This window comes from Aethalodelphis obliquidens, unplaced genomic scaffold (genome assembly GCF_003676395.1).
Source record: "Aethalodelphis obliquidens isolate GAN/ISIS:26980383/991018 unplaced genomic scaffold, ASM367639v1 scaffold7, whole genome shotgun sequence".
Lineage (NCBI taxonomy): Eukaryota > Metazoa > Chordata > Mammalia > Artiodactyla > Delphinidae > Aethalodelphis > Aethalodelphis obliquidens.
In genome coordinates this window covers 42,959,123-42,985,891 of record NW_020837951.1, presented here as the reverse complement: position 1 = coordinate 42,985,891, position 26,769 = coordinate 42,959,123, and the positions used below count along the sequence as shown (strand labels likewise).

General features: G+C 40.7%; 1 protein-coding gene and 1 pseudogene across 5 annotated transcripts in view; both read right to left on the bottom strand.

Moving 5' to 3' along the window:
* Positions 1-26,769, bottom strand: part of PRUNE2 (prune homolog 2 with BCH domain) — a 272,472-nt gene that overhangs the window by 223,412 nt on the left and 22,291 nt on the right. The gene's annotated exons all lie outside the window — the stretch shown is intronic.
* Positions 1,049-1,509, bottom strand: LOC113620029 (ER membrane protein complex subunit 6-like; annotated as a pseudogene).

Sequence of the window (26,769 nt, the reverse complement as noted above, 5' to 3'; positions counted from 1 at the left end):
GGCTATCTCAATGCTTCCTTAAAATTCCTTTACAGAAGGCTGACCTCCTTATAAAATACTGAGTTGGAATTGCTAAAGATCTAATCACTTCCAGAAAATTTCACAACAAAACTGTCCAATAATGATGTACAGCCTAAATTGACACCTTTATAGTATGTCAGAGATGATACATATGTATACTTCCCCCACTTTTCATCCTTTGTTTTAATTTCTTTTTTTAGGACTGACTAGAAAGCCAACTCAATTATAGTACTGCTCAAAAAACCTACATTAAAAATCCACTGTTTGTGACCACTTCAATAAAAAAGACTTGTTATTCCTTTTTCTACAGAACAAAGGTAAAGGATTATTTAGTAACTTACTAGGCCTCTTACAATGTGTTGGTATGTATAGGGAACTGCCATATCAGACTCAGAAACTAGTTATTCAACAACCAAGCTGTGGCCCAAAGAACATAATAAAGTAAATCTCGGAGGAGGCTCGGTCAAGAGCCTATCAATGTAGAGAATGACGGCAGGATCAATATTGCAGATGAGTCGTCCAGTATGCAATATTGTTAAATTAAAATAAATGTATATATTTTAAAATATATTGACATCTTGATCTGTAGTAAAACAACAGGATTTTTTTTTTTTTTTTTTTTTGCGGTACTTGGGCCTCCCAGTGCTGTGGCCTCTCCCGTTGCGGAGCACAGGCTCCGGACGCGCAGGCTCAGCGGCCATGGCTCACCGGCCCAGCCGCTCCGCGGCATGTTGGATCTTCCCGGACCGGGGCACGAACCCGTGTCCCCTGCATCCGCAGGCGGACTCTCAACCACGGCACCACCAGAGAAGCCCTTTTTTTTTTTTTTTAAGGGTCTCACTCTTCATTTAATCTGAAGAACAGTACAGGTTCTTCGTCTTAAAATATAAATTATTTATAACGTTACAGGACAAGCAGCGACTCCAACAATTGAAAAACTTAGGTAAGTCTACCTGGTGTTAATTTCTGGCAACACTCCTCCCAATCTGTTTTTTGTGTTTTTTTTAAAATCATCCCTGCCCACGTTTCAGTAGACGTGCCCCATGCCCTAGAGGAACGTCCAGAACGGGACATAGGTGAAGAGGCCTCCGATGAGACTCCTGTAAAGAGAGGTCTTCGCGACTTAAAATATTTGTTCCACCTCCTTCCCGCCTTGAGAATTAAGAGCAGGGAGAGCAGGATGGAGGCGAGCAGGTAGAAGATGAAGCCGTAGAGGCCGGTGAGGCCGAGGATGCCGGCCGTGGCCCCTGACAGCGCCGACACCGAGGTCCGGCAGTAACCCAGGATGGCGCCGTTGCCCCGCACGGCGGCCTCGCTAATGAACGGCGGCCCCTCCCGCTTGGCCACCACAGCGGCCATCGCACCCGCCCGGGCTCGGCCTCTGCTTTCTCGTGGAGCAACGCGGGGCTGCGGAGAGAGCCAAGTTACAGGTGGCGCCCGGAGCGTGGCGAGTTGGGTTCGCGCCGCCCCTCCCCCTGGGGCTGCGGAGACCTCACACTCCTCAGTCTCGGAGCTTCGAAAGACGCTGAAAAGGCTGAGGGCTCGGGGTTGCTGGCGGCACATCTGCATTTCCCGCCCAGACACGCCCAGTTACCTGGAACCCTACTGCAGACGCAGTAGCTCGGCGCTCCCTCAGACAGCCCGTGGTAGGGATTCCCATGGCGCCATCTTGCACTCAAACAACAGGATTTTAAAACGTTATAAACTCTCTGAAGATACTTACAACCACTGCCCTTCCATCACCATCTGTAGCTCCCATTCCTTCCTCTCCCAGCTTCCTTCCCTCGAGCTCATAAATTTATAGCTAGCTCACTTGTACTTTTTGAGGATTCGTCGAGGCTCAGTTCTTACTCTCAAAGCCAGACTGCTTCCCCTGTGCAAGACCGTTAGATATTTTAGAGGTATCTAAAGAAATTTGGCTAAATGGAATTACACTCCATTACAACACAAACAAATGCATTAGGAAATCATATTACTGTAGACTGTTGTTCTTCCGAGAAGCTCGAAGGTCTAAGTAGACATTACCTCATTTCTCCTCCCATATCTCTTGTAAGGCAGACAGTAAGAAGATTAATAACACATTTTATGGGTCAATAGAGCCTGTGATAGGACCAGGATTGTTCCCAGAACCCATGATCCAGTACAAAGAGCCCTGTCTCTTCTGCCCTTCACCATCCACTCCACAATGCCATAATGACTTCAGCATCCACAGAATGAACAGGCATGGAGATGGAGGGAGAAAGAGAATGTTAAATATGCCTTCTAAATACAGCAAGGCTTCAGAAAATTATAGCATCAAAATGACCCCAAAGCTCACCTATCTGCTTTCTTGTCTAGGTTCAGTAACTCCTAGGCACGGCTCTGCATTCAACACTCAACTTGCAGGAAAGAAGACATGGGGGGAAATAAGAAGACTTGTGTGCCAGTTCATTTCACAGCCCAAGCCAATCATTAATTAGAAAAAGAAAGGAGCTAAATAGGATTGTGAACCCAAACATGTTGGACCAATTTTCAGAATTTGGGAATCTTCTAAAATTATGATTTATTCATCCTTCTCCATTTAAAGAGAAAAAAGCACGTATCATCTTACAGATCAGGCTGTAGAAGATCCCAGTACAAATCGTGGAGGGTTACTTTTAGTGCCACATGCCCCTCTTCATGCTTTCTTGTTTGTCTTCTGATTCCCCCTTCTTCCCACACATCCAGTTCCCTAAGAGTCATGACTTCTTCTGGCTCCATTTACTGTGCCTACCATCTCCAGCCAATGCCCCAGCTCTCAGGCTCCAACACTATCTTCTCCCCAGCACCCACCTCCATCAAAATGTACCATTCTGGTGCCCATACTATCAGGGATCTATCTGCTCCTCCACTAGCAATTCCAATAGAGAGTCCATGCCAATGAGTACCCTTGGGTTAATGCGTTACCCACCAAGGTAACGTACTTTCATTTTAAAGAGACCTTCCAGAGATTATGCCACAATCCAAAAAGATGACCAGAAATTTCAGCCTGGCTGAAAATGTTGGACAAGAAAAAAGGGACCTCACAACAAGAAGGTACCTTTGGTGACTACCAATCAGCCTTAAAAATAGTAGGCTCAACCTCAAAAAATCTTAGATGTTCCAAAGTGCCTGATTTCTACCAAAACCCACTAAGATATAATTAGAGTGTAGCAAAAGTCAGATATCATAGTAACCAGGCCCAGATAGACTCCTGCCTGCTTGGAGGAATAAAACATGAAATTAGTTGTATCAATCTTAATATCTATGTCCCTTGATACAGTTCAAATTGGAGTTTAGAGTATTCACAAAGAAACAAATTATGCTCAAATAAAAGTGACATATGTACAATTTTATCAATTCAATTAATCATTGTCATTCAACTAATAAAACCCTGTTTGTGCCAGGCATTGCACTAAGTCCTGGGGATACAGCACTGAACCAAACAGACAAAGATCCCAGTCCCCGTGGCACTTTTATTTTAGTGCAAGGAGATATAAAGAACCAGTAATTAGATTATGATGAATGGAAGAGGAGGGTGCCCTGGGATGAGGCTCACTGAGAAGGTGACATTTGAATAAAGACCCGAAGTGAAGAAGTGGGACCTCCAGTTATCTCAGGCCAAGGAAATAGCAGGTGCAAAGGTGAAAGCATGCCCAGGATGTTCAACAAATAATTATTACCTAGTGTATACATTCTCTAAATGTGACTTTGTAAACTCCTAGCCAGGAGTGAATAGATCTGGCAAGGAAATAGCCATCCCCTGGTATTGATACAAGCACACCAAGCCTTAAGGAATCTCAGGAGACAGAAGATTCGTCGTTACTACCTACACCCAGTGCTGAACAAGCCCAACACAAAATGGAATCTTGATAATGGGTTGAAATAGATACTACACTCAATTTATACTATACCCTACACTTCCGAATAGATGGATAGAATCTTACTATAATCAATGTATAAAAGAAAACATATTGAATATGCCAGTATTCCGGATCACGATTTTAATATGCTTTCAAAGTGTAAATCTATACCTCACTAAAATGAGACTTCTTAATGAAGTTTACTTCTTACCTCTTTTTAAAAGCAGAGAAACACCTAAGCATTCAGATTCAACCGCCCGTGAAAGCAAACTGTACTTGTCAGGCAAAAGCACTTTCAAACACACCCACAGAAAACAGACCTGATCAGAAACAGCCTTGCCGTAAGCTCAGCCTCCTCCGTCAATTTTTTCATAACTCCACCCTCTGAGGAACAAGGCTGCTCCTGCCTGGAACTTTCACATCCGGAGCCCCACAGCTAACTTTTAGTGAACAAGCTCTTGCAATACAGCTTTACTATGATTTCTCCATACCCATCCTACCCAACTCTCTTTTCCTAAGAACCCCAGGCAAATGTTTTCAAAAATAATGATTTGAAATGAATTTTGTTTCAAAAACGTTATAGGCAAAGCCTATGAAAGTTGGAGAGTCCCCTTCCTTGCACATTAAAGCAGGGCACATTCCTTAGTCCCTCATCCTTAACCAAAAAGTGAAGACGCGAGAGAAGAAGCTGCTTGAATTTGTCGAATGGTATCTCCAAAGAAACCCAGGCACAGAAAACAGTTGGCAATTGACTTGACTACTTCTAACTCCAAGTCAATGAGGGGGCTTCCTTCCTGAAGGCTGGCTCTGGGTGGCACAGAAAAGGGCCCGGTTCCTCCCCCAGAAAAACCCTGTGAATCTATGGCTGCCATGATTCTAAATCAGTAGACTCACAGGATGGGCAAGAGGAAACCTTACATGCTGCTAATCCCTATGTCCACGCCAGTCACAGTCACCCGGAAAACCAGGAGCGGGGTGGGGGGGTGCATAAGGAACCACAGCCAAATGAGCAGCGGGGACAAAGGGAGCTGTGGAGCTGCCCAGAGCAACCTGGTCTTCCAAAGGCGAGAACTAGAAGTCTCTGATCAGCTCTGTCGGATGTGGATAAAGTCACATCCTTTGTTCATTTGGTAAATGAATGAGATGCCTCTTGATATCGGCCTTGGGTTTGAGATGATGTCTGCCATTCCTGACCTGCTGCTGAACTTCTCATAATCTTATCATTACCTGGAAAAAGGTTGGGACCCAGAGGGAGCTAAATGCTGGAGGGAATAGCATGGCATCAATCGAAAGTTTAAAAAAACAAAGGAGAAAAAGCTTATCACTCTGTGCAAAGTCCCCAGAACACAGGGACTTTCCTCATCAACTGAAACCTTTGTATTTTATTCCTTATTTTTGTTTATTTTTCTGGTAAGAAAAGAGATACATGTCATTATAAAAAGTCAAACACAACAAAAATTAATAAAACAAAGATAACAACTGTTGAATATTCCACATTTTAAATTTACGCATGTATATTTACACATATACTTTACAAAAATGGGGTACTTCTACTATTTAGAGACTTCCTTTTTTCACTTAACAGTATACTATGGACCTTTTTCCATGACCAAAACTACAGTTATTCTTCATTCTTACTGGCTTAATGGTAGCAATTGTGTGGACACATCTGTATGTATGGAGGGGTGGTGGAGTTGGTATGTATATATAGAATTCCTGAAATTAGAATACATGCTTCTTCTTTAAATCTGCATGATATTGCCAAATAGGATACTCTGGCCCACTGGCCACCTAGTTTAGTCCAATTTCACACTAATGGTTAATTAATAAACAATAAGAAGTGACTGGAGGCTGTAATTGATCTCTTCTGAGAGTTGTACCTCAGGTCATGTGTAAAAGCAAAAACATTTACCAGAATCTATAAATTCAGGACACAGACTTTTTATATTTAATTTTCTCATAAATGTCCAAATTTAATTGGTGACGTACTAGATGAATATAAAGCCATGAATTAGGAAAAGGCAAAAAGCTTTCAATGACGAAACTCAAATGATTTTGAGATAATCTAATTGTCTCACTTACTGATAAAATGAAAACCTAATCAACTCAGAGAAGTATATATTGTCTAGAGCCTCCCCACTCACCACCCTCCTAACCAACCCCAGTAATATTTTCCTTCAGCCTCTCTTTGCCATGCTGAAGAAGGCCCTCTTTTAATATTTCTCATTTGGGAAAAATGAGGGATGAGAGTCGGTCTGAGCAAATTCAGCTATAAATGGCTCAGACCCTGTGCACCTGTATCCCTTCTAGACTGTCAAATGCAGAGGCCATTGTGGGTAGGCGGTGAGGGGGCAAAAGCTAAACCCACCTATTGCCCAAGGCCCTTCTTGGATGGGCATCTGGGTCCCCAGTTTCCTTGGGGTCAGGATCCTTTTAGTTGGGGCATCGGGTACTGGCTCAACCATCCTTTGTCTTTCTCAGCTGAATCCGTCTTCCTCAGCCTGTTTGCTACCGATCTTGAAAACACAATGTTCTCAAAAGGAATGACTTCATATACAGTTTACATACTTCCTCTGGATTATAATAATGATTTGGGCTGGAACTGTTATTTTACTTACAGCATTTAATTTTTTTATATTTTTTTGGTTCAAGATTCCTTTACTGACAATGTCCTCAAAGGACAGTTTTGGGGGACAGCGCCATTATTTTTCCTCCACAACTTCAACCAGAAAAGGTCAAGGATGGTCCTCCCAAATCCTTACCTTTCCTGAAAAGCCCCTTTAGGAATTGTCCTACATAGCTTCCTAAGATATTATCATTTTTCAGCCATTCCACCTTTGGGGGAACTGTGTCCATACATGTATTACCAACTGGATGGGGTAGCTCTTTACTTTCCTTTTGGTACTGCTTCCTTTCAGCTTGAGTAGAAATCTGTCTGCCATGGTTTCACAGATTTTTATAATCTCTCAACCTTCCTCTTTTCAGACTTAAGAGCTGTAGTCTTTTCCATCTAGCCTCACCTCTGACCTTCCGCTGTCTGTGCCCCTTTGCTATGCTTAGACCTTGCTATGAACTGAATTGTGTACCCCCATAATGCATATGTCAAAGGCCTAACCCCCAATGTGATGGTATTTGGAAATGGGGTCTTTGAAAAATAATTGGGTATAGATTTAGTCATGAGGGTGGGGCCCTCAAGATGGAATTAGTGCTCTTATAAGACACCAGAGTGCTTGTGCTCTCTATCTCTCTATTTCTTTCTATCTCTCTCCACCATGTGAGATCACAGGGAGAAGGAGGCTTTTGATAAGCCCAGGTGATGGTTCTCACCAGAACCCAACCATGCTGACACTCTGATCTTGGACTTCCAGGCTTCAGAACTGTGAGAAATAAATTTCTGGTGTTTAACCCACCCAGTCCATGGTATTTTGTTATGGCAGCCCAAACTTACTAATACAGACCTCCAAATTGGACTCATTCCAAAATTTAAATCTACCTGGCAAATAACTGATCTTTAGAGAAAGCTTGGAAGAGCTTATTTTACTAAACGATTGATGTCAAAGGCAATACAAGGGTTTTAAAAACCAAACGAAAAAGAACACCCCTGCTACACACACATAGAAAACTACACCCATGTCACCTAAGGTTAATTTACTATCAAACATAGGAGTTAACTTATACCATCATAGTAATGTAAGTTACTTTATAAAATAATGTATGTTCATTGTAAAATATTTGGAAAATGTAGAAACACAAAGAAAAAAATCCTCAAGACCCAAAATAATCACTATGAACAAAGCGTATTCCTTCCAACTTTGTTCTATACGTTTATGAGTGTTCTCTTTTGTAATACTGTGATCATATTATACCTAACATTTTATAGCTTCTCTCTTTTAACAACATTCTGAGTATTCTTTTAAAATTCTAAAATATAAATGTTGTGATGACCAGGAGTAATATGTGTTTGCTTTTGTAACCCCAGCTGCCCAGTCTATTGCTTTGCACATAGTAGGTGCTCAATAACCATTGAAAAAGTGAATAAGTAAATGAATAACTATGACATTTAATGGATGCAGTATTCATTAATAAGGATCATTATAAATTATTTAGTCAGTTCCTTACTGTTGCAGATTTAAGTTAATTTTTTGATAATGTAAATAAGACTGCAGGGAATATTTGGAACATAGTATTTTTGTGCCCATCTCTAGTTATTTCTTCAGGATAAACTCCCAAATTTTACATTTCTGGGTCAAAGAATGTAGGTATTTTAACGCTCACCAGAAAAGTTGTAGAAATTTACATTTTCACCTACAGAAATACCTGATTTTCAAATCTTCAACTCTGTGTTTAAGCATTATCTTGTTGATAGGTAAAATGGTATCTTAATGTTGTATTTATTATAATTATAAGGGCTTTAGGTCATTTTTTCATACAGATACTAAACATTCCTATCTTCATACAGACATATTTTTTGTGAATTTTTCACTGTATATCCTTTTAGGATGTTTATCCTATTCTCACTGATGCATTAAAATACTATATTATTAACAAATTCAACTCTGGAAACATTAATGAGATATTACTTTGTTCTCTGGCCTTGGGCATCTACGGAACAGCTTGTTCAATAAGTTGCATTAAGTGTGCAGTAAGCATGAATTATTTATATGATATTATCCTTTCAAGCACTAAAGAGTAATGGTAGACTCTTTACCATCTTTTCCTCAGTCTACCTACTGTGCTTTCTGAAAATGTTGCAATAATACAGGTCAGACTCTGCCTTGGTCTCTAGCTCTTGATCGGAATGCATTTACTTCCCTTATAATGAGCCTCATGTAGAAATGATAATGCAATTTAAACTTAAATCTAAGGTGCTGAATTTATCATTATTAAGTGTCTTTAAAAGTAGTGAAAATTTTGATAGACAACAGCACCAAAAAGAATGACAGAACTAAGATAATAGATCTTAAAAGTTCTCATCACAAAGGAAAAAAATTATAACTATGTATGGTGATGGATATTTAAATAAAAATAGATTTATTGTGGTGATCATTTCACTATATATTATATACAAATACAAATGATTCGATATACAAATATCAAATCATTATGCTATATACCTGAGACTAATATAATGTTACATGTAAACAATATCCCAGTAAATATATACATATAGCATGTGATTTAGCTACTTCAATTCTGTGGGAAAAAATGATAAAAGATAAACAACAGAGCAGGAGATAATATTTGCACCATCTTTCTATTAAAAGGGCAACACTCCTAACATACAAAAAGTTTATACGCATTGATTTAGAAAAAGACAAATAACCAATGGAATAATCAGTAGAAGTATGAACAGGCAATTAACAGAAGAAAAATGAATAAATGAAAAGAAATTCAGCCTCATTAGTAGTCATGGAAATGCAAATTAGACCAAAAATAAAACGGTTTTTTTTTTTTTTTTGGCCCATCACATTGGCAAAAAATTGAGAGTGCTAACATCCACCACTGGTTAGATTGTAGGCAGCAGAAAGGAACACTACAACCAATGTGGGAATAATTTGACAGTATCCTTTAAAAGGCAGAATGTTCACACTTTTTTTTTTTTTTCCTCGGTACGCGGGCTTCTCACTGTTGTGGCCTCTCCCATTGTGGAGCACAGGCTCCGGACGCGCAGGCTCAGCGGCCATGGCTCACGGGCCCAGCCGCTCCGCGGCATGTGGGATCTCCCCGGACCGGGGCACGAACCCGTGTCCCCTGCATTGGCAGGCGGACTCTCAACCACTGCGCCACCAGGGAAGCCCTGTTCACACTTTTCGATCCAACTAATTTATTTCACTTCTAGGCATCTATTCTATAGAAATAAAATCACCAATAAATATGAATACTTTTAAAATTCCTTATTATAATTCAAAATCCATTCTTAAATATGGATATTCAATAAAATCCCAAAGAATGTTTATTGAAGCAGTATTTGTAATGGAAGCAAAAACAAAAAACAAGTAAGAAACAATGTCAATATATAACCAAGGAATCGTTGGGCAAATTATGGACTATCCATAAAGTAGAATCAAAGCAACTACTACCAAACAAATGAGTTAGATCACCATCTAATGACCTGGAAAGATGTATTCCAATATTTTTCCCACTACATCACATGGCTATTTCTTCCTTCCTGGGTCCTGCCTCTCAGAAGAAAAGCACGCTGTGGCTTCTGCTTGGGTGACAGTACTGTCTTGCTGACTGCAGTAGGATCACCTACTAGGACATTATTGTAATGCAGATTTCTGAGCCCATCCTGATAGTCAGAATTAGTAAGTCTGTAGTAAAGTCTAAGAATACTGTGACTTGTTTGGGAACCATGGCCTTAAAGAGAACCCAAGGTTAGCGCCCAGGGACCATCTGGCTTCTGTCAACTGCAGAATGTATCTGCGTTTGGGTTTTGAAAGGGGCTGCCGGAGGTGCTCTAGATTAAGTACAATTTCAGAGGGAATTACTGATGTTACATTACTTAGATTTACTCAAATCTAGAGTTAGAAAAGGGCTTGGGTTCACCCAGTTGAAACCCATCAATCGTTTCCAAAGTGAGGTTGTGGACCTCCAAGTAAGAGAAGAAACCATGTAAACTCTTGTTTACCTCATCCTTTAAAGTATTCCGTTTTTCTAAAAATATACAATGTGCCTTATATGCTAGTCAATTAATACATGAACAGAATTCAGAAATAAATGTATGTCCTCAGAGAATGAACTCAAAAGACTTTTACGAATGCTGTTGTACAACCAAAAAATGTTAGAGACCATTTTTTTTATAGATGAGAAACTACGAACTGAGCGATAAAGAGCAGAGGTAAGTAACTGTATCCCCCATCTAAAGTCCACCATGGCCCAATATTCTACTTCTGCTGTGTATTACAGCAAAACAAAAGTCAACCACACAAATGAAAATAAACAGTAACTCTCTTCATTTACTGGCATGTGCAATCTTTAGTTCCTAGTCACCCATGCATTTGGGGGTCAGCTATTCAATATCAGAGATCCAGTTCTACTAGATCAATGGTTCCTTGCAAGTCCTGGCCACATCCTGAACTTGGTATCCCCCAGAGTTCCTAAGGCAGTGAGTGTTCTGCACACAGCTGATGCTCAAATCAACATTTGCTAGTGAAAACAATGATTGGATATAACAGTTGGGCAGAAGAGGGTTTTCAATTTTTAGATCCTTTGTCATGCTCTTATGAAATAACAGTACTATGGACTAACACTTTGTTAATAGCCCAAAAGTTAAAAATTGTATTACAGGCTGCAAGTAATCATCCTTCTCTCAAGCTTAACAGATTCTCATTTCGTGGTAGGGTCTCTCTCTGAATCTCTATACACACACACACACGCACACACACCCCAGAGTACGATGACACGTGCATTCTGCCTACCTCATGGCATAAAGTTCAAAACAAAGCTTTAAAATGATTTTATATAGTGACAGATTATATGACTATTATTCATCACATATTACTTATCACCTATTTTCCCCTTTCCTCTTCTGAATCTATTCCACATTCTAAATTATTCATTATTCTGAAGACATAACTGTTGTAATAATTTTCTTTTTGATGTCCCAAGCAGTGGAAAGTAGTCCACTGTGGAACTCTGTCAAAACATGACTTGCTATTAGTGGTGTGCGTCAAACGGGCCCAATCCTGGGCCCTGATCCGTTAACCCCCATGGAAGGGTTTAACTGTAATTAGCTACCAGGTGTTACTCAGCTGTGGCCCCAGCACTTAAAGTGGTTAACGGATGTCCAGTGTACAATAATTTTAAAATTCCAGTTTACATGATTTCAAGACAAAAGGGTATTTATTGTATTAGCAATCAGAGCTCGTGGGGTTGCTGCCCCAAAGCATATTTTTCTAAGGAATTCTAAAACTTCATAGAGTGCTTTTACCTATTTTGCAGTCACATCATATCCCTTTCAGTTGACAAAATGTGGAGAATGTGTCATAAAGTTCAAATTACTTCCTATTGTCTATTCATAAATAGGATAACGATAAGACATACAACTGCTTTCCCCAAAGGTTGTTAAGTGTTCAAATCTAGAATGTTCTTTTCATCAAATGCTGATAATTTCTCAAGCCGGAAGATGAATGTGTGAAGTTTTCTCGGGCTCCTCTGTAGTGTGCGCTTAAAAACATAAATAATTAAAAGTAACTCTGAGAGACTAAGACAAGAAAGCAAAGAGGCTTACAAGAAAGAAGGAGAGAAAGGAAAGAAAAAAAGAAAGAGAGGGACGGAGGGAGGGAAAGAGAGAGAGAAGGAAGGATGAGGGAGGGAGGAAGGAGGGATGAAGGGAGAGAAAGCCCTTTTCACCAGGTCTTGGGAAAAGCCTGGGCCCTTGAGTGCACACTCTGGGTAGCTAGTCAGAGCATGTCTTGGTTTCCATCCTTAGAGGTGAATCAGCACTTAGAATTGTACTTGGTAAAAATACTCAACTAAATATCGATTGAAAGGATGGACTAAAGCAATAAAATAAGAAGCCCAAATTCTGAGCTCGCGGGCAGCTAAAGCCTGGATTGAGACCAGAACAGCATGACCAGGAAGATGGTTTGTCTCCCTCCTCCTGTACCCTTCACCTCCCTCATCTACCACCCAGAACCCTCCCACGAACACTCACACATGTCCCACGCCCTTTGGGACATTCTTTTTTATCTTTGTCTTATGGGGAGGGGCTGGAGAAGAACAGCAGCGTTTATGATACCATCCAGGCAAACAAAGGAAAATCAAACCCTCTTGGACCCGGAAAAGCCAATCCGTAGCACCCTGACACGATTCCAACGGAATCTTCTGTGATGTAATTGAACAAAGAAAATGTTCTCAGTGGAACTAGGATTTAGGGCTAAATCAGCGCGACGTCCCAGGGCTGTAAGGTTAACTTAGTATCAGGAAAATTACTGGAGGGAAATAAAAAACGGAGAGCCTTCCCTTTGCTTTTCTTTTTGTGGGCTTGCTTTTTTCCCCCGTCATCTTGGCGGCTTTATGTTATTCCTACGCTCCTACGTGCACGTTATCTGAATGTTCACCCTGGCGGCAATAAGTCAAAAACAATTTTTAAAAGGTGGACAAATAGCCCCCAATTGTGATTTCAATCATGATTCACTAGAGCACTCAGACCTGCTTCCATGTTTTTTACTTTCCTCATCCATGGAAAAAAGAAATGCACTTTGAACACAAGGTGGACGTAAATGGGAAGGGGGGTTCTTTAATAACTTTTTAATCAACATATCACGGGAAATCTTAGGATGACATTTAGTAAATATATAACCTGCACTAAGTGTTTCTGTAAAACTTCTGTAGTAAATAACTTATATCAAGCGCAGAGGGAAGATATCCAAAATAACGAAAGGTATGATGACCTTTGAACGACTTCGCTTTACCTGTCATTTTCTATCCATCCAAACACAGTCTCGAGGCTCTCTGCTAAGTATATAGAACCTTCTGAAAAATAGGATGTACGTCTGTGTGTAGACAGGTGTTGCTGGGTTCTGTAGCAGATGTCCACACACACTCTCAGGCCTGTTCCATTTGATCAAGTCCATCAATACGAATAACCCCTTGAATGAGGTGCATATGGGAATAAGGAGGAAGTGACCTTACTGTTAACACCTATGTAGAAACTGAGAAGCTAAATAGCCACCCCCTTCCCCAACAGCTGCACTAGAGGATGGACATGGACTGAGGGAATTCTATAAAATGGAAGTCCCCCCATGTGGGTCATTGACACAATCTCTGCTGGAACAACTCACAGAAGCATCTCTAGGATAAAGCAATTTGTCCAGGGATGGGCAACACCCAAACCACTGAGCTTCGAAATACAAAATCAATCAGAAAAAAAAAAAAGATGAGAAAGCTATGCTTATGTTACTACTTCTCAAATTTGCCCTAAAGATTAATATTTAGTAATAGCCCTAATTTTTGTTGCTATCTTTCTCACCTTTGAAGTTGTTATAAGTTGTAGGAATTTATTTTTTCCTTGATTAAAAGTATTTCCTTTTTTACTGGAAACATGATGATTCATAAGTATTTTAATTTTTCTTTAATTGATCTTTACGGAAAAGAAAAAATAGCCTTCTCAGCTCTACACTAAGTTCCCAGAACTTTCTTTTGTGAGCCTTCCCTCAGATCAGGTCCTCTTAACTGCGTCGCCTCTTTCAAAGCCAGCCGCTGTATGGAGCAGGCTGTCCGGATCCTTTAATTATTTCTTCTCCCTCAGACTGGGAGGGCTGAAGCTAATTAGTCAGGTTTTTTCTCTCCATGATCAAGCCAAGATGCGCTCAGAAGACTTTTCCCAGAAGCTTTGCTTTTCTGCAGTCAGCTTTTTGTTGTCATAAGGAAGATCTATTGCTTTAATACTCACGCGAGCAAATGTCTGTATTTGGAATGGACGTCAGGCAGGTGACACCACACACCTGGCATGTCTGAAACCTTCTCAGACATGACAGTAATGAACAGATAAGTGGCTAGAAGCCGGCAGGAGGAGACGATGCATTTCCAGCAAGATGCAGTTATGCAGGTTCACAGGGACATGTACTAGAGATATGCAGAGCAATGACTGTACTTTGCAAAGATGACAGTTTTTAATGATGCCGTTATTTAGTACACTGTGTGTTTTTCAGTGACAGAAGAACCCTCACCTTCCAAGTGACCTCTCATTCGCTCTCACTGTCTCTCAATATTTTGCAAAATAGAAAACCCTTTTCAAACCTAAACAGTACCTGGCACAGAGTAATTGGGTATTCAATAAAGATTTATTAAAATACGTGTCTGGTGACACAGCATAGTGCCATAGGATATAGATGTAGATGAAGATAGATATTAAAATATGTGCATATGTATTATTTCATATGTTTTAAAAGCATAAACATGTTAACATTAACTAAGTATCACCCTCTGAGAACAAGCTTTTCCAGTGAAAAGTTTCCAGTTTTCTAAGCGTCAGATCCTTCCAACCCTGGGATAACATGATTTTATGATTCTAAGTACTAAATAACCTATGTTTCAGTTGCCCAGACATTTTCCCTTTGCTCTCTTCTGTTGAGAGAATTGCCCGGAGTCTCCAAACATAGCCCCTCAATATAGAAAAATTTCAATATATCCATTTGAATTTTACTTTTGCCATTTAAAGGTGCATCATCAACTGAATAGATTATGAAAAAGTTACCTTTAATACAAAATATCTGAACAAAGTTTTCTGCCTTGTTATTTTAAATAATCATGTAAAAAAAGAAAGGTGTTATATTAGAGGAAGATTTCGTTATTTTAATTTTTAAATAGGTGTCACATTGAACTTTCAATTAAAAATATATATCCAAAGAATGACAAATGAGGAAGGTTTAAAAATATTATGGCAACCTTAACAATACAAAATAAAAATGCATCAGACTGCCAAATCCTCCACCATAATAAACAGCTGTAATATGGATGACATCAGCTTTTAAAATTTTTCACTCACCCTGTAAAATAAATCTTTGTTCATTTTGGGCTTGTGGCTATATTCAATGATGAATTATGTACAGCTTTTAATTAAAGACTCAAATTTTCTTACCATTTTATTTTCCTTAAGAGAGTACTCTTTCTGAGTAATTTCTTTAGCAGAAGTTTAAAAATTCAATAACAACTAGAATATTACATCCTAATTTCTTAATACTGTGGTGTCTGCTCTGAAAATTCCAAATATTTGAAACTATTAGTAACCTAACACTTATGACAACTGCAAACCCACTGTCCTATGCATAGATGTGAAGCTTTTGGAGGTACTGATGTAGAAGCAAATAGTCTTATTAAGAAATACTTGTCAGTTACTCACCAGACAACAATTGGAGAAGTGAATCTATGGTTTGAAGACCCAAAGGAGTGATAGCATTTTAGCAGTGACCTTGAACTCATTAAGAAAGTATTGTTTGGATAAAGAAGATGTGGTACATATATACAATGGAATATTACTCAGCCATAAAAAGAAACGAAATTGAGCTATTTGTAATGAGGTGGATGGACCTAGAGTCTGTCATACAGAGTGAAGTAAGTCAGAAAGAGAAAGACAAATACCATATGCTAACACATATATATGGAATTTAAGAAAAAAAAATGTCATGAAGAACCTAGGGGTAAGACAGGAATAAAGACACAGACCTACTAGAGAATGGACTTGAGGATATGGGGAGGGGGAAGGGTAAGCTGTGACAAAGCAAGAGAGAGGCATGGACATATATACACTACCAAACGTAAGGTAGATAGCTAGTGGGAAGCAGCTGCATAGCACAGGGAGATCAGCTCGGTGCTTTGTGACCGCCTGGAGGGGTGGGATAGGGAGGGTGGGAGGAAGGAAGACGCAAGAGTGAAGAGATGTGGGAACATATGTATATGTATAACTGATTCACTTTGTTATGAAGCAGAAACGAACACACCATTGTATTGCAATTATACTCCAATAAAGATGTAAAAAAAAAAAAAAAAGAAAGTATTGTTTATCTTCACAAATCAAAGTCCGGCCCTGTGCTCCCCTCCCAAGTTTTGTTGTTATTGGTTTGTTTGACTCTATTTCAGAAGGTTATAGCAACTAAGAGCCCTTAGATCATATAACACACAAATTTTCATCAAAGGAAGAACAGAGAGCAAGACTCCCCAACACGTGTGTGCACGCGGGCATGTGTGTGTGTGTGCGTGTGTGTGTGTGTGTGTGTGTGTGTGTGTGTGACTTCTGAATTCACTCATGTCTTGAGATCTTTAGAATCTCAGGGTGGAAAAATGGAGAGAAGATGCTTTTTAAAAATCCTTGATAGTTAAGCTTCTGGATGTTGTGGTAGGAGAGTGCTGGTAGTAAAATGTGGGATGGGGGCAAGAAAAGATGGAGAGAATGCGGGACCATTGATGGGGGAGGTGGTCCTCTCTTCCCACTCTCTTGGTGAGCAAACCCCAGCTAACTGGGGAGAGAAACTCAAGTGGCAACAACCAGTTAGTAACAACGGTGACAGCAGAGAGCACCTCACTGTCTCACAACCCCAGGGGGTGCCATTCACATCCCATGGGGCTGTGCCCAGGGGATGCCATTCACATGCATTCCAAGTGAATGGTGCCTCCAGGGCAACTGCTGAGCCACTGCTGTGGTTTCTCTGATCCTGGCATCATTTCACAAAATTCTCAGAATCCTGGGTGAGAGATCCTTTAACATCCCCAAGTTAAGTCTGGTGCACAGAGACTGCCGGAGGTAACTGTCCCAGGACGGGAATTGCCAAAGGTGTGCATCTGACCGCTTCCCTGCCTGTGGGCTGACAGCAGCGCGGACTGTTTCTAGTAATCCAGCGCCTCCAAGGCTCTGTACAGTCCTGCCTTCCTCTACCTCCTACAGGCTGTTTCATACATGTTTTTAAAATTATCCAGGTTAACTTTTTATCATCCTGGGGCAAATGGAACAAACATGAATTACTATGGTAATATGGTGTTTGGTAATTATGATATAGGTAATGCCACTGTAAGAAATGAAAACAATAAACCTTTATACAGATTAGCACAGACAATGGCATATTTAGAAAGCTTCCATTGTTTGGCCCTACCTGGCAACAATGGACTCTAGGCCATGTCCACCACAGTCCTTGCCAACTGGAAGGTGGTCCTTCAGAGAACTGACCCTTACTTGCAGCCGTCTCCACTGAGAGCACAGCATCAGCCAGCCCCGCCACTGAGGCGTCTTCAGGGGCATATTCCAGACCCTTCTCTCAGCCCACCCTTCCTGAGTTTCTCCCCAGTTGCTTGCCCCTCCATGAGCTCTTAGGAAAGTCCCTCCTTCTAGAGAATGGGGGAGGGGAACAGGGCAATGAGGTCCAAAAAAGTCTGTTTTCATTTCTCCGGCACCCTGCTACAAAAACAGTGGGGTTCTTCCTACATTACAGGTCACTGAAAAACTGTGTGTGGGCACAGAGGACAGCAGCACTAACTGCCCCAAAGTGTCGAGAAACTTCTCAAGAAGGTCCTTCGTCCAGAAAAGAGAGGTGAGAGATTCCCAGGCTGAGAAGTAGCAGGAGCCTCTACCGTTCTTTCCATGCGAGATTCTCATTAAGTCAAAAACCACTGGACACAATGTTTATGGGAAGCATACACACACACACACGCACACACACGCACGCACGCATGCACGCACGCACCTACAAGCTCCTTCTTGGACGCAGATTCAGGTGAAATGAGAGTTTACAGGTGAAATGGCATGATGTCTGTGATCTGCTCTCACATACCCCCAGGAAACAAAACTGTACATGTATGGCGTGCAAACAGATGAAACAGAATGGCAAAGCATTGGTAATTATTGAAGATAACTGTTATGGGTTGAGTTTCATCCCCTCAAAATTCCTACGTTGGGGTTCTAAAACTCCAGTGCCTCAGAACTTACTTGGAAATGGGGTTGTTGCAGATGTAATTAGTTAAGCTGGATGAGGTCATTAGGGTGGGCCCTAATCCAATATGACCATGTCCTTGTAAAAAGGGGAAATCGGGACACAGAGACACGATAGAGGGAAGATGATATGAAGACACAGGGAGAAGGCTATCTACGAGCCAAAGAACAAATGAGACCATGAGAAGTTAGGAGACAGCCCAGGAACAGATCCTTCCTTCCCTCGTGCCTTTGGAGGGAGCATAGCCCTGGGACACCTAGATCTCAGACTTCTAGCCTCCAGAACTGTCAGGCACTAAATTTCTGTTGTTTTAAGCCACTCAGTTTTTGGTACTTTGTTTTGGCAGCCTGGGAAACTAGCGCACTAAGTCCTAGGTCCACGGAGGGTTCATTATTCAATACTTTCCATTTTTGTATATGTTTGAAATTTTCCATAATACAAAGGTTGAAAACAAGAAGGCTTGTACATAGTCTCAAAAATACGAATAATTCAGCTGTACTCTGCTACAGCACTCCCTGAGGAAACCACACAAGTGCCAAAGTAGCTCAGATATCCAAAAATAAAGCTGGTCCCCTCTTCAATCCATGAGTCTAATTTCACATCTGTAACCCCTTTTTAAGGAATTGCTGGTAAATCTCCCACACAAGGCGTCGGAGAGCTCTGCCTTGCCTCTTGGGCTCCAAACAGTGCACCCTCCTCTGAAACAAAACTGCAGGCCGTCTTGCAGTGCCTTTGAAACTGCACATGAGGCAAGGCAGGGGAAGGCATCTTGCAGCATAGATCCACAGTGAAATCTTTTGTGAATTAGTTTTCTGCCAATTGTGCACAGGCTACCGGATACACTATATTGACGGCGTTTAACAATCGGTGGGCAGGTTAAGAAAAAGTACACCGGGAAGTGCATTAAACAACCTCATAATCATGTTTAAAGGCCAAGTGAACCAGGGCCACTACTAGTACTAAAATACATGATAACAAAAGCAGTCAGCATTTTCCATACCATATGCTTGTAAATGTTATTCTGCAGGGAACCAATTAAAACTATGGAATACTTAGAACACAGACATATGGAACAAAACAGGGCAACTTATCTTGTCACCATGGTGCTTGCTCAGGACATCTATTAAGGAGATGTAATCCTGAATTATTAGTACCAATAAATGCTATCTTAATTATGACTACCAAAAGGCAACACCAGCACGTAAAGCTTCTGATTTGGTTGTGGCCTCATTTAGAGTTTTAAATGGAAGGAGAACCTGCTGCCTCCAGAGTCGCATGAAGTACCGATTGCATTAAACATCAAAAATATAATCACTGCAGCAAATTGTTAGTCAGGCTGGGTCTCAGTTGTCTCACCTGTTACACTGGGAAAATAACAATAATAACGTTCTTCAAAATTCACAGGATTCCGAGGAAAACCATTTAAAAAGTGGAGGTGAAAGAACATTGGGAAGTATAATGCTTTGAACCAGTGTCGAGTATTTTTTTATTGTTACTGATGGAGAGAAGACAGGCATATAACACAAGCAATTATCAAGATTGACCGTGATAGCCATTACATTAAAAATCTAGAGAGCTTTATTAAGTTTTCCTGACATTACAAAGGATTGAAATGAAATCGATTTTTAAAATGTGAGTTACATTCCTAGGTCAGTCTAATAGGTAAAAGACAGTCGACATTTTCCATCCTGTCGCTGGAGCTTCATTTGGCATTACTGCTTAATTTAGAATTAACGTTTAAAGGTACCAGACATATAAATTCTAGTGAGATGGTTCAAACGTCATAGGAATAATGCTAGAACTGCAGACTCAAGCAATACCTCAGATACAGTGTATGCAAGAAATATAAAAGGAGAGATTAAGGAGAAGAGTAAAAAGAGCTTATAGCTGAAGGAGCGTATTAACTATCACAAGACGAGATCAGAAAGAGGGGTTGCGGGGAGTACTGTAGTGCCTGGGGGGACTGCATTAATTAATAATAAATGAACACCAAAAGGTCTGTAACCAATTTCGAAACACTAATTCCACATGCATACAATCTATTTTCATCATCTGGGTAAGTCCCAAACCTACCAACATGCTGTAAACATAGTGAAGAGGTGCTCAACAAATGTTTATAAATAAATGAATGAGGAACGTGGGCATAGGGGCTCCCCCAACACTTAAGCCGTCTCACTGCTAACCATCCTTCTTTCTTACCTACATCCCTCTGACAAATATCTCAAACGGGAGAACATCAAAATCACAGGGTGGCACAAGAGGCATGAAGAAGGACGTTTAAAAACGCACAGCCTTGGCCCATCTGCTATATTCCCATCAGGTAGATCGGAAGTGGGGCCCAGGTGCCTTGTGTTCTCAGCAAGCTCCCCAAGTGAAAGTGATGCACATCGAAATTTAAGAACCACGGCTCTATGACATATTAATTCTAGAAATTCCTATTTTCCATGAGGTAGAAGGAATCACTTCCGTAAGTCTGCTTGCAAAACCTGTTTCAAGAGAAATGATTCACTTAGACACAGAAGGGGTAGTCTTGGGTTTTAGAAAAAAAAACTATTTAAATGGTTAAATGGAAATAAAAATACACAGTTAATACTCAGAACTCAAAACCTCTTTGCATTTGACGGAGGTGAATTACAGAGAACTGTCCAAGATACTTCTATAAATGCAAGGAATAGCTTGTTCTGTTGACGAATGTGAGCACCCCACGTCCCGGACCCACACCGCCAGAGAGACTGGGGACGGGGCTCCTCCTGGATACATCACTGCCTGTCTCTGGGGCCAGTTTCCCTTGGACTTTTCAGGACACTTCCACAGCAGGCAATGGGTGATGCCGATTCCACGGACACACCTACATGAACAACTGCCTTTTTTAACATTTAAATTTAATTTTTATTTTACACTGGTATATAGTTGATTTACAGTGTTGTGTTCGTTTCAGGTGTAAGCAAAGTGGTTCAGTTATGCATATACATCTATCCATTCTTTTTCAGATTCTTCTCCCATGTGGGTTATTACAGAATATTGAGTAGAGTTCCCTGTGCTATATAGTAGGGCCTTGATTATCTATCGTATATGTAGTAGTGTGTAACTTAGAAAACAAACTTATGGTTACCGAAGGGAAAAGGTGGGAGGGAGGGATAAATTAGGAGTTGGGGATTAACAACTGCCTTTTAAAGTTTCACTCTCCTTCCTTTGCTCTATCTCCCCTTGCTGTGCTACGCAGGGCTCCTCCCCTCAGACACAGACATACCTTTTACACTTAGCAGTGGTGGGTGGTGGTGAGGCGGGGAAACGATCCCCACCATTTTTAGTGAAATTGACAAAGAGATCCTCAGGGCCTGCCAATCATTCTAGTGCTTCTGTTTCTAATACTGCTGCTACCCAAACGTGCCACTTTACACACTAGTTTACAAATAACCATTGGATCTTGGAAGTGACTTATACCCATGAGAAAGTTTTATAAATGATTACCCCAATGCCTGCCATCTCCAGAATTGTGGTGACTGCAGAGAAATGCTAGTCAAACTACATTACATGAAATATTGTTAGGCATGAATTTAATACAGGTTGACACGTTTGGAAGAAAGTTGTCTCCTCAGGACACCATAGGATACAACATGCTTTTAGGCAAAGAAGCAGGAGACACAGGGTACTGATCCTAACTCTACTACTAACTAGCTGTGAGGCCTCGTTCCAGCACTCCTGTCTTCTCAGCATCAGATTCTTCATCTCTAAAATAAGGAGGTTGCACCACCTGATCATTAAGATTCCTTTCAGCTTTAACACTCTAGAACAAGTCCACAAAAGAAGATAGGTGTGTAAGAGGGATCCCAGGGGGACTCGCATTTTAAAAGAGAACCTATATATTTTTCTTTTTCTTTTTTTTTTTGCGGTACACAGGCCTCTCACTGTTGTGGCCTCTCCCATTGCGGAGCACAGGCTCCGGACGTGCAGGCTCAGCGGCCATGGCTCACGGGCCCAGCCGCTCCGCGGCACGTGGGATCTTCCCGGACAGGGCCACGAACCCGCGTCCCCTGCATCGGTAGGCGGACTCTCAACCACTGCGCCACCAGGGAAGCCCCTATATTTTTCATTTTTAAAAAAATCAAAGGGATGGCTTCCTAATGGTGGAATTCCGGGTACGGCTGCGCTCAAGACTTTAAGGTGACCTTTCAGGAATCCCTCCAATCATCCACTCAAAAGACATCTCCCTTGGCTGTTGACTTTCTCCTAAGTTTGTATGATTAATGCTTTAAAAATATTGAGACAGTAGGGTACAGTAACCAAGTATGGTCAAATGAATAAACTACTATTTGAGGAAGGAAATTTTTCTCCGGGTTATCAATAATGCATAATAAGTTAAAGGCTTTTACAGGGACAGGCAACTGCTACCTCTTATAATGTCACTTCTAACCATTGGGACTTGGAAAGAATATCTGTCTAGAGGGTACACTTGCTCAAGACAGAAAATAAAACCCACTGAGGTACAGTGTAAAGATATAATGTGACCCTTAGCCGGATCTGGACCCAGCAGGAAGTGGCGGTTTAGCAGCGGTGTTGTTACTGACAGATTCTGGGGCTGATCAAGCCGTTTAGCAAAGCAGAGTTAGGGATCAATAGTCACATCAGCAAGATGCCACAGGTCCTGCTGATTTCTCAGAAATTGTGCTCCACAAAAGAAAGGTCAGCACTGTGGTCAATCAGATGATGCCTGAGGCCACTGGAGATGCAAGGCATTGATGACTCCCGGCGCAAGAATGAAGACTGACCTCGAGGACAGTGCAGTTAGAGAACCAAATTTTCTCTTTAAATTCTACCGAAGAGGAGAAGGGAAAGGGAAGGGCAGTGGAGCAGCCTTTACTCTTAAAGCACATGGGTGTGTAAGAGATTGGAGGAAAGGAGCAAGAAGGTCTCGAGCAAGAAAGTAAAGCACAATGTTCTTAGGAAGAAGCAATTGCCCCCTCGGCTTGGTTTTTCTCATCCACAGTCAAGCCTGGCTTCTAGCTGCATAATAAAAAGTTACTTACAGAGAACCAGAAATGACCCAGCATCTAGAGTTATCGAATCCCTAGAGTAACACTCTGTTGACCAGTTTCTGAGATATAGGGCAGATCACCCACGTTAGAAACGCCGGAAGATGCAGAGTAAGGCTTTCTTATGAGGAATAAGATGATTAAATAGGCTGCAGGGATTTTCTCCCTTTATGATCCATAAAAGCTGAAGCAGACGAAGTATTCATTCCTATGGGCTTAATTGATTCTGTGACAGGTACCATGAGGATTAGAGCATTTCTCAAACTCTCTTCTAAAATTATAAAAAGTCCAACTACTTGCTCTGATGAACCCGCACCTACTCCCCCCACCCCAAAGCAATCTGAAGTACACGGCATAACTCTTGTTTTCAAGCATATATTTAAAATATATGAATACACAGAGACTTCTCTTTCAGTCTTCTGTATCACGAAAATGTTTTACCAGCACATAAAATCAAGAATTATGGGGCTTCCCTGGTGGCGCAGTTGTTGAGAGTCCGCCTGCCGATGCAGGGGACGTGGGTTCGTGCCCCGGTCCGGGAAGATCCCACATGCCGCGGAGCGGCTGGGCCCGCGAGCCGTGGCCACTGAGCCTGTGCGTACGGAGCCTGTGCTCCGCAACGGGAGAGACCACAACAGTGAGAGGCCCGCGTACCGTAAAAAAAAAAAAAATCAAGAATTATGAAATGAAACATTTTTATTTTCCGTGTGGATGAACTAATGATAATATCTTACATTGAAATAGCTCCCCAGGGTATACTAGGCAAATTCCTAGCTTTTATCCCAATTGACCTTCACAGTCATTCTGAAAAGTGAGTCGGGGAGGCCGTGTATTGGAAAGTATTCCCCAGGGAATGAGAGTTCCAGAGAACACTTGCAAAAAGTTTGGAAAACACTGAGTTTAACAATGTTTAAACACATGTCTGTATCACAGGGCCTCTCAGATGTTTCATGTTAGTTCATTGCAAATCTGTGTGTGTGTGTGTGTGTGTGTGTGTGTGTGTGTGTGAGAGAGAGAGAGAGAGAGAGAGAGAGAAAGAAAGAGAGAGAGAGAGAGAGAGAGAGAATATTTCACAAACTTATTTACCACAAAACACTTTTTCCACTGCACGTCTTATGGAATTCATGTTGGGATTGCCCCTGCATCACCATTTTGCTAAGACATGATAAATATCTACAGTTGCATTTTAGATATGCTATATTCAACAACATTTGATAAATGTTTACTGATCCTCAATATGTCAGACACTATTCTAGGAGCTGTTAACAATACAGAAGAAAATCCCTGCTTTTATGTAGCTTATATTCTAATGGGGAAAAATTAAATTTTAAAAATTAATAATAAATAAAATATGAAATAGGGATAAATACTAAGAAGGAAAAAAGTAACAGGAAAGGTAACTATGTGTGTGTGTGTATGTATGTGTGTGTGTGTGTGTGTGTGTGTGTGTATGTGTGTGTATGGACCTGTGTGCTGGGGGAGGGACAATGTTTACATAAGGTAGCCAAAGAAGGCTCCCTGAGGTGATAGCTAAGTAAGGCCCCAAAGGAGGTGAGGGAGGGAATTATCACATATCTGGAAAAGAAGTATTCTGAGCAAAGGGTACAGGAAAGGTCCATAGGTGGGACTGTATCAGAGAGAAGGATTCAAATTTGATTAAAACATGGCCCTGTTTTTCATTTCTACTCTAGCGATTACTCAGTCTATTAAGAAAGAGGCCTAACATTTTTTAAAGCCATGCATGTTTTAAGTACACATAATTAACAAGTCTTGTACTTTACTGTGAGGAATCAGAGTCTTTCATTTGTGGTTTCTCAGACACTTTCCCTAGGGATTCCTGGGACACTTGCAGGAGGGTCTGTGAAGTCAAATCTATTTTCATGAAAATGAGAAGACATTACTGGCCCTTTTCACTGATCAGACATGTGCACAGTGGAACAAAAGCAATGGTGGGTAAAACTGCCAGGGCCTTAGCAAGAATCAAAGCAGGGGCACTAAGGTAGACCAGTAGTCCCTGCATTCTTCACAGCCATGACCCTGCAGGACAAACACTGCTGGTTTTATTTACAAGTGTCCTTGACAAAACTGTTAAAAAACAGTTAGTTAATTAAATCTCAAACCTGGAGTAAACACATCGTTCAATACTCTGTGGTAAAATAGGGCACATGCATAAAATATTTCTGTTGCATTCTGAAGACCAATGGTTGTCCAGAAGGAAAAGGAGTTTTGCAGTTATTTAAGTTGTGAGCTGATTAGCTGCTTCTCACTAAATATTTTTGTTTGGGAAAATATAGTTATTTTTAATAAACTATGTTATTTTGTTAACATGTAATGGGTTTATGTTATTTTTAATGAATTAATAAATTAATATTAAATTTTTTCCATTTTAATTTCTGATATGGTATTTATTGATAAATGTAACACACATAAATAGAAGCTTTTGTCATCCTCAATCATTTTTAAGAGCATAAAGGGTCCTGAGCCTAAAAAGTTTGAGAAACACTATACTAATAAAACAGCAAAAATACCATGCATGGGCACATATATGAGTATGTATAGTAAGCATAAATACATATGCTTACGTGAGGTGAAATTCACATAACATAACACATTAACCATTTTAAAGTGAACAATTCAGTGACATTTAGTACATTCAGAATGTTGGGCAACCATCACTCTATCTAGTTCCAAAACATTTTCATCACCCCAAAAGGAAACCTTGTACACGTTAAGCAGTTTCTTCCCATTCTTCCCATTATCCACCTGTATCCAAGCCCCTGGCAACCACCAATCTGCAATCTGTACCTAGGGATTTACCTATTCTGGACATTTCATATAAATGGAATCAAACAATATGTGACCTTTTGTGACTGTCTTCTTTCACTTCATATAATGTTTTCAAGGTTCATCCACGTTGTAACATGGATTGTGGGTGCTACATTCCATATGTATTTGTTTTTAATTAATTATTCATCTTCACATATTCTTTTAAGGGTATATATATGATCTCCGATTAGAAAATCTCTAATTCAATATGAATACACAAGAATGTGTATTGTCTCAATATTTGTCAAAGCACATACAGACTTCCACTGTGCACAGTGACTTCTGCTTATGGTGTTTGTCTACAGAACAATCATGAGGCAACTACTCCAAATAGTGAGGCGACCATCAATCGATGTATGATAAATATAATCACCATTCTCATCGCCAAGCATGTAAAGTGCCTAATGGTGAGTGGGGGAAAATATTATTCATTTTGTAACATTCTCTCATAAAATGTATCTGCACATGCAGGTAATTTTGTTGTTGTTGTTGTTGTTGTTTAGGGTTGCTGACTTAGAGGGAATGAGCAGTTTACTAGAACGGGGAGAAAAATGAATTTGAGACAGGAGGTCTGGGTTGGAGCCCAGCTCCCAGTTTATTAGA